Source organism: Lactuca virosa, chromosome 3 (genome assembly GCF_052849685.1).
Source record: "Lactuca virosa cultivar CGN04683 chromosome 3, Lactuca_virosa_CGN04683_v6, whole genome shotgun sequence".
Taxonomy (NCBI): Eukaryota; Viridiplantae; Streptophyta; class Magnoliopsida; order Asterales; family Asteraceae; genus Lactuca; species Lactuca virosa.
In genome coordinates, this window is record NC_136428.1 from 137,690,613 (window position 1) to 137,701,343 (window position 10,731).

Below are 10,731 nucleotides of genomic sequence, written 5' to 3' on the forward strand. Positions count from 1 at the left end.
TAAGTGATGTATCAAATTAGGAGGGCTAAAAACACTTACTAGATGAAGATCTTGAAGAAGTTTTTGGATGATACTTGAGGTAGTTTGAGCCTTGTTCTTGAAAGTTTTGGAAAAAGTGGTAAAAATGATTAAGTGTCACTTATATACCCCCCTCCCTTAGGGTTTATGGCCGTAAACTCCTTGTTTAGGCCGTAAACTCTAAACTTTTGAAGTGTCGGGACTTTATTATTGCACAATAAACCCTAATGCATCCTCTCTCCTGATATCTCCTGAAGTTCTAACTTAAAATGACTCAAACTTAGACCAAAAAGCTTGAAAGTTAGCAGAAACTGTTCTGACTTCTATTGAATTGAAATGTTGTACAGAATAGAAATTTCAGGTGGTCACAAAGTATCATAAGGATCTTCATCTTGATCTTCCAAAAATATCTTCAAGAACATGAAGAACACTAAGAACACCAAGAACACACACTAGTTCTTGGACCTTAAACACCCCATTCAAGCTTCAAAACGATCTGTGTGTGCTCAAGACTTCACTTGACACTTAGCATCTTATACCGATCTTACAATTGCATCACTCACTACAAGTGAGTTCATACCCCTTAACTTATATTTTAAATGACTTTAATTGCTTTTATAGGGGGGGGGGGGGAATACAAGTGGAAAACATTATAGTTATATAATCAATCATTATATGATTTATAACTATCAAACAAGGATTTCTTATACTTCAAACTGTGTTATCAAACAAATTGTTTTCAAACCGTTTTATAAACTGACATCAAGTCATCGATATTTATTCAAATTGTTAAGAACTTCAAAATGTATTGCCTCACTTCTTTTTAAACATATAAGTTGTCAAAAGCATGTCTATATATGTATAGTTATATAAATAAGGTTTAAAGGACTTAGGACTGATGACTCGCTTTATTTCCTTTTCCTTGTTTGGATGTGGACTTAGGGTATCGGTTATTTTTCTGAATGTCGTCTAAATCTTAGTTATGTATTATGTATACATATGTAGATATAAAAGTACTAGCAATCAGTTTAATATCCTTGGGTAGCAAAGGGTACATTCATTCTTTCAAACTACAGAAATTACTAGTAAACTATAATAGGTATAGTTTAGAGGTTCACTATACATTATCACTATACAAAGAATTACTACTTACTATTTCTAGAACAATGAAACTTACACGAATCAGTTCATATATGAGTCAGTTCAAACATACAATAATAAGTACAGAAAGGAACATATAATAACAAGTATAGAAAGGAATATACAAGAACAAGATAACTTTAATGTGAGCCTACTTCATGGCACAACAACAAATTTGTTGTGTCACGTTTTATAACCAGAGTCTCCTAGAGGGAGAGCGGACATTGTGTGTATAGATCTATACGGGACTGACAAGACCGCATCCCGACTGTTCGCTACAGTTGGCCAAAAGGCCAGGGGTGACAAATGTCACATATACTATGGGCACCATCAGGTTGTCATGTTATCTACTTGTTGATTTAGCATGGTTATAACCACATCACATCTAAACCTTAATTAACAAACTGGTTTTAAGGTAGTTAGTGTGTCTGTAATTATTTTAATTAACATTACTGTACACTTTCATTTTCTCATTTCATTCATATAGTGATATTCTCACAAAAAAGGTAATGAAACTACTTTCTAGAAAGGATAGTCATAAACCTTGGGAAAACACACATTTCATACTATTTCAAGTACAAACATAAAAAACAGTCGGGCCTTGGTAGAAGACTACATTACATCATTTTAAGAGAAACAAACATACAAAACAGTCGGGTCTTGGTAGAATACTACATTCCATACTAGTGGAAAATATAGGATTTTCTAGGAGATTTCAAACGCATACAAACTTTTACATCAACAATTTATAAACACTTTCGGCAAACTTATACAAACTTGACACTAAATACTTATGAACTCACCGGCTTAAATGCTGATCTACGCTTTCAAAATAACTTGTAATCTCATGTCACCAGTAGACAGGTACCGATGACCAGGTTTTTGAGAAGACGGAGCATACTCAAGACTCATATTTATTTTGGATTATATATTTTGGTGTCTTATAACTATGCACTGAACACACTTGTATTAAATTATATTATTAATGCAATGGATGATGTTGTTGCTTGTTTACTACTTTACATTGTTATGATACTGTACATGACGTCCTCTGCCCCAGAACGTTTCTGCCGTTCCGGTTTTGGGGTGTGACACATGCTAGTAGTGGATTCAGTCAGTGATTGGATGGCCTGTTTTGGTTATGCTTGATTCATAATACTCAATGCTCGAATGTTGCTTGCTTTGTGCTTTTAGGAGTTCTCCTTTATATCAGCTAGTTATTAAGCGAATGTGCTAAGTTACATATTATTGAGATTAGATAAGTTTAGAAGATTAGGTTTAACCATATTGTGCAGCTCTTGTTTGAGTCCAACCGTTGTAGTCTGAGACCTTTCAGTCAAAGAATTATGTAGTGTCGGTGATATGTAATTATGTTCGTAAGCTAGTTAGACGATGTTAGAGGGAGTTCCTTATGCAACTGATGGCAGAGAATGGTGTGGTGATAGTCGTAGGAGGACCTAGGAGGTGATAGGGTGCAGTGAGCTTTGCTTTGCTAGAGATCGCCTGAACTGATAAGGAAGTAACATGGAGGATTCAGGGTAATTCTTAAGGAAAGTATGGATAGATATCGAAGGTAGTATGGGCCCGTACTACTGGAAGTAGAGAATCCATACTCGATTTAAGGAAAGTCTCGATGATGCCAGGAAGCTTGTAGAATGTGGGATTTTCATTTAGGTATGTTCTGATGGTTTGAATGATTTATTTTCAGTATGGTGGCCACTCAAGAAGGTTCTGGCACTAGTTCGGGTTCTAGCTCTGGGGCCGTACATATGGATGATCAGATGTGGGAGTTCATTTCATTAGAGATTACCTACAGTTTTCTTAAGCAGACTCCTATGATCTTCGGTACGATCAAGGAGGGTAGCATGGAGATTCTAGATGACCGCTTGGGCGCTTTTCGTTCTGAGATGGTGGCAATGGTGGGAGCACACACTTTGACTTTCCGAGAGAATCGGGCATGTGGGCTTCGGAGTTCTTCGGGAAGAAGGTCCCGATTGTGAGCAGGTGCTGGTTAGCGGATGTCACGAATGCCTTCGCACTAGCTGCTGCCCCGAGGGGGAAAAGGTTAGACTTGCGTCCTATCTTCTTAAAGACAGAGATCGAGACTGCTGGGAGGAGGTTGGTCATGCCTTGGGAGGTGAGTCGGTTGAGTCGATGACTTGGAAGGATTTCATGAGGAGGTTTCGGGCTGAGTTTTCACCAGTGAGTCTAACAATTGGCTAGGGAGTTTTAGGACCTTCGCCAGACAATTGATACGGTGGTGGAGATCACTGCTATGTTCCGTAAAGGGTTTTACTGGTTCTGTAGTATGTGGCGGACAAGGACATGAAGAAGGCGAGATATCATAATATGTTGAGGAGCGATATCAAGCAGTTTGCAAGCATATCCAGTTGCACGACACTGGATGATATGGTAACAAGAGCCAGAGAGAGTGAGATTGACTTGGAGATGGAGAAGAAGAGGAAGTTAGATCAGGTTCAGAGTTCAGAGGGTTCGGGCAAGATTCGAGATCGAGAAGACAGCAGGGTCAGGGCCACTGCGGCAAGTGCGGAAAGACACATGATGAGCTTGTAGGGTGCGTGGTTATGGTTACTTCAGGTGCGAAAGTACGGTACACTTCAATAGGGATTCTACTGCACCACCACCACCCAAGTATCTGATCTGATTTGCTTCCATTGCAATCAGAGGGGTCACTAGAAGGCAAACTTCTTGAGTTTAGAAGCGATAGGACCAGTTAAAGCACCCGATCTGGTGACCTTGAGGATCATGGACAGCCACCAGGGCAAGGTGGAGGTGCCTGTTGTGAGGATTCGGTCATTTCAGCTTATGGACGAGGAGGCTCATGCAGCACAAGATGTGGTGACGCGTATGCATCTTCTCCTTATCTCTTTATTTTTTTGATTTCCCTAGTTATATTTGTGTTTTGCGTATTGGGTCATTCCTTGTGAACTGTATCACTACTCTGGTTTTATTTGATTCGGGGCTACCGGATCCTTCGTGTCTCTTGCGCTCATCAAGAGGTTTGTCGATGCTTTGGGGGAACTAGATTATCTATTAGAGGTCGAGATTGCTGACGATTTTCATGTGCGAGTATCGAGGGTTCATCATGGATGCATATTCGAGTTGTTTAGTGAGCGGTATCCAATCGATTTGGTTCTCATTCCCCTGTGCGAGAGCAAGGTTATTGTGGGGATGGATTAGTTGGGCCCTAATGGGTCAATGATTAATTGCGAGCATCAGTTGGTATGTATTCGGACCCCAAGTAGGGGAGAGTTAGTGATTCAGGTAGAGGGTGTTTAGCATGGACTAGCTCTATGTTCAGTAACCAAGGCCAAGCGTTATCTTTAACAGGGTTGTTCAAGATTTGTGGCTTATATGATGGATACATTGGAGAAGGATAAGGTGTCTATGATTCATGTACCGATTGTTAGGGAGTACCCGGATGTGTTTCCGGAGGATTTTCCTGGAGTGCCTCCAGAGAGGCAAGTAGAGTTTCATATTGACTTGGTTCTAGGTGCTGCTTCGATAGCCGAAGCAACTTATCGGTTAGCACCTGCAGAAATGCAAGAGTTGTCTACACAGCTGTAGGAGCTGTTGTACATGGGATTTATTCTGCCGAGTAGCTCACCTTGGGGAGCATATATATTTTTTGTGAAGAAGAATGATGGGTCATATCGGATGTGCATCGAAAACTGGGAGCTAAATAAGCTAACGGTGAAGAACGGTTATCCTTTCCCGAGGATTGACGATTTATTTGACCAGCTTCAGGTTGCTTCTCGGTTTTCCAAGATAGATCCGTGTTCACGTTATCACTAGATAAGGGTCTGAGAGGAGGATATGTAGAAGACGGCCTTCGGAACTCATTATGGTCATTATGAGTTCTTGGTCATACCTTTCGGGCTCACCAATGCTCCAACCACATTCATGGATCTCATGAATCGTGTATGCAGGCCTATGCTGGATCAGTTTGTGATTGTGTTGATTGATGACATTCTGGTCTATTCCAAGACTCGGAAGCAGCATGAGGAGCATCTAATAAAGGTATTGGAGACTTTGAGAAGGGAGAAGTTTTATGCAAAGTTCTCCAAGTGTGAGTTTTGGTTCTGTGAGGTGCAATGTGAGGGACACCTTGTCAACCAAAATGGTATTCTGGTCGATCCGACCAAGGCTGAGGCGGTAATGAGGTGGGAAATTACGAGGTCTTCATCCGAGATTCAAAGTTTCCTTGGATTGGCGGGTTACTATCAGAGATTCATTCACTATTTCTCCAAGATAGCAATTCATCTAACCCGACTGACGAAGAAGACCGTTACTTTTTGTTAGGGGCCTGAGCAGCAAGCGGCTTTTGAGACTCTAAGGTAGAGATTGTGTAAGGCCCTGATTCTTACCCTTCCTGAGAGTGTCAAGGATTTTGTGGTATACTGTGATCCACCAATCAAAGGGTTGGGTGTCGTTTTTATGCAGTGAGGTCATGTGATTGCATACGCTCCGAGGCAGCTGAAGCCTCATTAAGCAAATTATCCTAAGCATGATTTGGAGTTAGGGGCTGTAGTTTTCGCCCTGAAGATTTGGCGACATTACCTCTATGGGGTCCATTGTACTATTTACACGGATCACAAGAGCCTGAGTTACCTGATAGATCTGCCAAATCTTAAGATGAGGTAGAGCAGATGGTTAGATGTTGTGAAGGATTATAATTGTGAGATCCTTTATCACCCAGCAAAGGCAACGTGGTGGTCGATGCTCTTAGCCACAAGGCGGTTACTACCCGGATCAGAGAATTATGTCTAAGGATGATTATGATCACCCCACTTTTAGAGCAGATTTGAGAGAATCAGTTTGAGGCTTTAAAGGAAGAACACCGAAAGAGTGAGCACAATGTGGGTCATGTGTCTTCCTATGATTATTATAGTTGGGAAGTATTGACCCTCCATCAGAGGGTGTGGCTTCCATATTAGGTTGGTGCGCATCTGGTTTTGATGGAGGAGGCGAACAATTCGAGGTTTTCTATTCATCCGGGAGCGACAAAAATGTATAGAGATTTCCGACCTGACTATTGGTCGCCATGCATGAAGCGAGATGTAGCCTGGTATGCAGAGAGATGTTTGACTTGTTGGAAATTCAAGGTCGAGCATCATTAACCTCACAGCAAGATAGAGCCATTAGGTATGCCTGTCTAGAAATGGGAAGAGATTACAATGGATTTTATCACAAAGTTGCCTCGAACGGCACATGGAGTGGATTTAATATGATTCAATTTGGATCGATTGACCAAGAGCGCACATTTCATTCTGATCCAGAAGAGTATTTCGGCTGAGAAGTTGACCGACATCTACAATCAAGAGGTTGTAGCACGGTATGGGGTGCTGGTTTCAATGATTTTTGATAGGGATGCTCGATATATTTCTAGGTTATGGAAGAGATTCCATGAGGAGTTGGGTACTCGTGTACACTTCAACACGACTTTCCACCCACAGAAAGATGGTCAGAGTGAGCAGACTATCCATATTGGAGGATATGTTGCGGGAATGTGTACTGGATTTTGGCGGTAGTTGGGATATGTATCTTCCTTTGGCAGATTTTTCATATAACAACTGTTATCAGGCCAACATTGTTCAACCTCCTTTCGAGATACTCTATGGGAGGAAGTTTAGGACCCCGATATGTTGGGGTGAGGTCGGTCAGCGGGTTATGGGGAGTATGGAGGTCGTACTCAAGACAACAGAATTCATCCAGCAGGTCCACCACAGACTTCAGATAGCACAGAGCCGACCAAAAAGATATGCAGATAGACACCGGTCAGACCTAGAGTGCCAGGTTGTGGACATGATAATCCTGAAGTTGTAACCTTGGTAAGGTGTCATCCGATTTAGGAAGCGAGGCAAGCTAGGCCCCAGGTATATTGGTTCTTTCAGGGTGATAGCTCGGTTGGTCAGGGTTGCGTATCGTTTGGATCTGCCAGAGGAGCTTAGTCAGATCCAAAGCACTTTTCATGTCTCTCAGTTGCGGAAATGTTTGGTTGATGATTCCGCAGCGGTTCCATTGGAGGCCATTCAGGTGGATGATCGACTGAATTATACATAGAGGCCAATGGTGATCCTTGACAGGAGGACAAAGACTCTGCAAAACAAGGTTATGGATCTCGTGAAGGTGCAATGGTAGCATCGTAAGGATTCATAGTGGGCGTGGGATCCTGAGGACGAGATGAGGGAGCGTTATCTAGAGTATTTGAGGTAGCAAACTTCGAGAACGAAATCTAATTTAAGTGGAGAAAAATTGTAACACCCGGTTCGAAGGTATTTCTCTTTTGACCCTTGATATTAATTTAGTTGCAATTTTGGTCCCATAGGGGGTGAAGTGTAAATTTTGGCAAAGGGGTGCATACGCTAGGCGTGTGTGTAGTACGTAGGGCGTACGTAGTTCGGGGACAAACCCTAATTTATAGGGTTTGGACCCTATTTAATCATCATTACGGGGCTTGAGGCTACCCCCTAATCAGTTTCCTTCCCTCCAAAGATTCCCCATGAAACCCTAGCTAGTTCTTGAGTGTTCTTGAGCTTTGGTGGTTAACTTTTCGTGTTTTTGCTCACTTTGAATAAAAAGGAGCTTGGTTTTCAAGCATTGGTTGGAGTGTAGATCGTAGATCCTGAGTCTTCATCCATTTTTCTAGCATTTGGAGGTATAAAGTTTCTATCTTGATGAATCTGTGGTTAAATCTAGTCTAGGGCTTTTTTAGGCATATTATGGTCCCTTGAGTCATCCTTGTGAGTATGAGCTACTCTAGGAACTTAGAATGTTAGATCTTAGAATTTTTGATGTTTTTAGTGCATAAAAATGTCATCTTGATGGGTATTGGTGAGGCATGCAAGAGTTGGTGTTCATATTATGGACTTAGATGGATAAAAATAGGTTTTGGGTCCCATTAAGACACGCAAAGGAGTAAAGTTGCCAAATTTAGGTGTTAAGAACTTAAGAATGAAGTAGATCTGAAATTTTGACGTTTGAGTTAAAGCATTAAGGGAATAATCAAATTTTTTGCTGAGAGGGCGTACGTCGGGTGTACCCCAGTGTACACTGAGCGTACGCAGCTGAGACCCCGCAAGGATTTGGTCGCGGAGCTGTAAGTTGGGCTTAGTTGCCGAGTGTGGGCGGGGCCCGTATCTCACAACTTAGTTTTATTAGGGATATATGCCTGATTGATAGAAGTAGCTATACTTGTTGTCTGTGTGATACTTTTATGTTTGTTCAGTGGTACCCAGCTCATACCCTAAGGGTAATCATCAGAGGCCATTCGGGCATTTTGATTTTGGGCCACTTTTGGGCTCTTGTTGGACTACAAGACTTTTTTAGTTGGGCCATTGTCAGGCCTTGGGCCTTCATAGATTTGGGTCTTAGGTGACTTTTGGGGATTTGGGCCATTATTGGGCCACTTGAGGGAGGGTAAAATGGTCTTTTTTAATCTAGGAGTCGGGATTAGAGAAGTAGGGTCCCGATTATGGTTTATGACCTAATTATTAATTAGGGTATTATTTGATCATATTTAGTATGGAGATTTCCCATATCAGTAGTCCGAGCATTTATCTGGTTTTTTAGCAGATTGAGGTGAGTCTCCTCCCAGTGTTTGTTGGGTCGAAGGCACCAATATCGGCCCATGGATTAATGTTATTTGTATGTTATGTTTCCGTGTGACTCTTTCATGTAGTATGTGTTGTATTTATGTCGGGCAGGGCCCAATGAGTGCGTTGGGCGGGGCTCGTCGCATGATATTGACAGATCTATTTCGGCCACGAATCAATGTCGGGGGGGGGGGGGGGTGATTGTTGTTGGGAAAGGCCTATTGTATGTATGGTATTGGGATATTTTGGGGAAATCACTAAGCTTTGTGCTTACGGTTTTCAATTAAATTTTCAGGTACTTCTGGTTCGAAGGGGAAGAGCTCGGGATGATCGCATTGCACTCACCATGATTTCCACTGTATTGGACTTTAATGTATTTTTGGATGTTTATTGGTATACTATGATTTCGTTATGGTTTTGATAAACATGTTTGGTTGATTGTTTATTTAATATAAAAAAAAATTTGGTTTTGAGTTTTTGGGACGTTATAGCATGGTCATGCTCTAATGACCTTCCATAACATGATGCTTTGACTAGACTCAGGCCTCTTTAACTCAGACTCCAGCATGGAAGATACCTTCCTTCATGTTCTAATGTCATATAATCATATTATAGTGGGTAACATTTCTTGCTATAGGCTGCTTAGTCTTAACGACGACTGTGATACTTCTATTGATTGATTCTATCATCTTTTCCTTCGGTTTTTAACTATAGTTGGACGCTACATCGAATATGGTATATGAACCAAGTTACTTACTTCGTAGACTTATCTTAATCGGACTCGATTCATGATGACCACTAGGGTCGGAATAACATTCATTTTCTTAGTCATTACTGAAACGATAATAATGACGGACACGAAGAAGACGAATTCAATTACTAGTGCCTTAGTAACCATGTGACTCTTCCTGATCGAATTGTGAGTCATGTGCTTCCGATAGTATAGGAATCTACTACTTTTCACACCTACTCATACTCGTCCCAAAAATTGTCTCACATTTCTCCAAGTCACCATACAAGAAAAATCACATCTCAACTTAAAACATCAAATAGTGTAACATAACTAAGGATTATATTACGTCATAAAAATAATTACAGGGTTAATCAAGTTTATCCTACCCTATTCCTCTTACATCGCGCTACACTACATAATACTATCTATATGAGATGTCTGTTTCATATCTTGTACTTCAGATAAGCAGCTCCTTATTCTTGATCTCTTGTAGTGTCATATGCTTCATCAAGGATCATCTGGATTGATCTTGCCTTAGGTTTTGGTGGTGCATTCAGCCTTGCTGCTTCATTTCTCTTTGGGCAGTCATTCCTGAGGTCCCCTGCTTCTCTACATTTGTAACACACACTTTGAGTGCAGTTACTGCGTTGATAACGTTCCCCTAGAAAGAGCTAGAATCCGCAATCAGTACGCGCTAAAGATGCCCTAAGGCCGGCCGCCAGGCCAAGCTATTCCTAACAATGCCGCCCTGATGAAGTCACGCTCTCGCAAGCGCCCCTCTAGAGTCGGGCGACCGCGTGGAAGGCTCGTCCCTCAGTGGACACCTTCCACTCCATGATAAATCCAACGGATCCCAGCAACAAGGAATATGATCAAAGCACTGCTACCTAAATTAATATCTACCTCTGGAAATACGAGAAGCACGCTTAATCAATGAAGGCACCGGATCCTGTCGGATTTGACGACCTTGTCCCCGTACGGACTGTCAAGAACGTATCAGTCTAAAGGGTCTCCTCTAACACCTCAAATAGAAATCCATTCCCTCCTAGCTCTCACTATACTATCTTCTTTCAGCCACTGACTTGACCATTAGAGCGTTTTTCCGTGAGCTCCTTCCAAAGAGCGGCTGGCGGTTTCCTTTCTGTTGTGACCTCGCAGGTCTTCCCAGAGCAACCATCATCATCCCACTGCAATTAGAACTGTCGTGTGATAGTAACTGAAGGA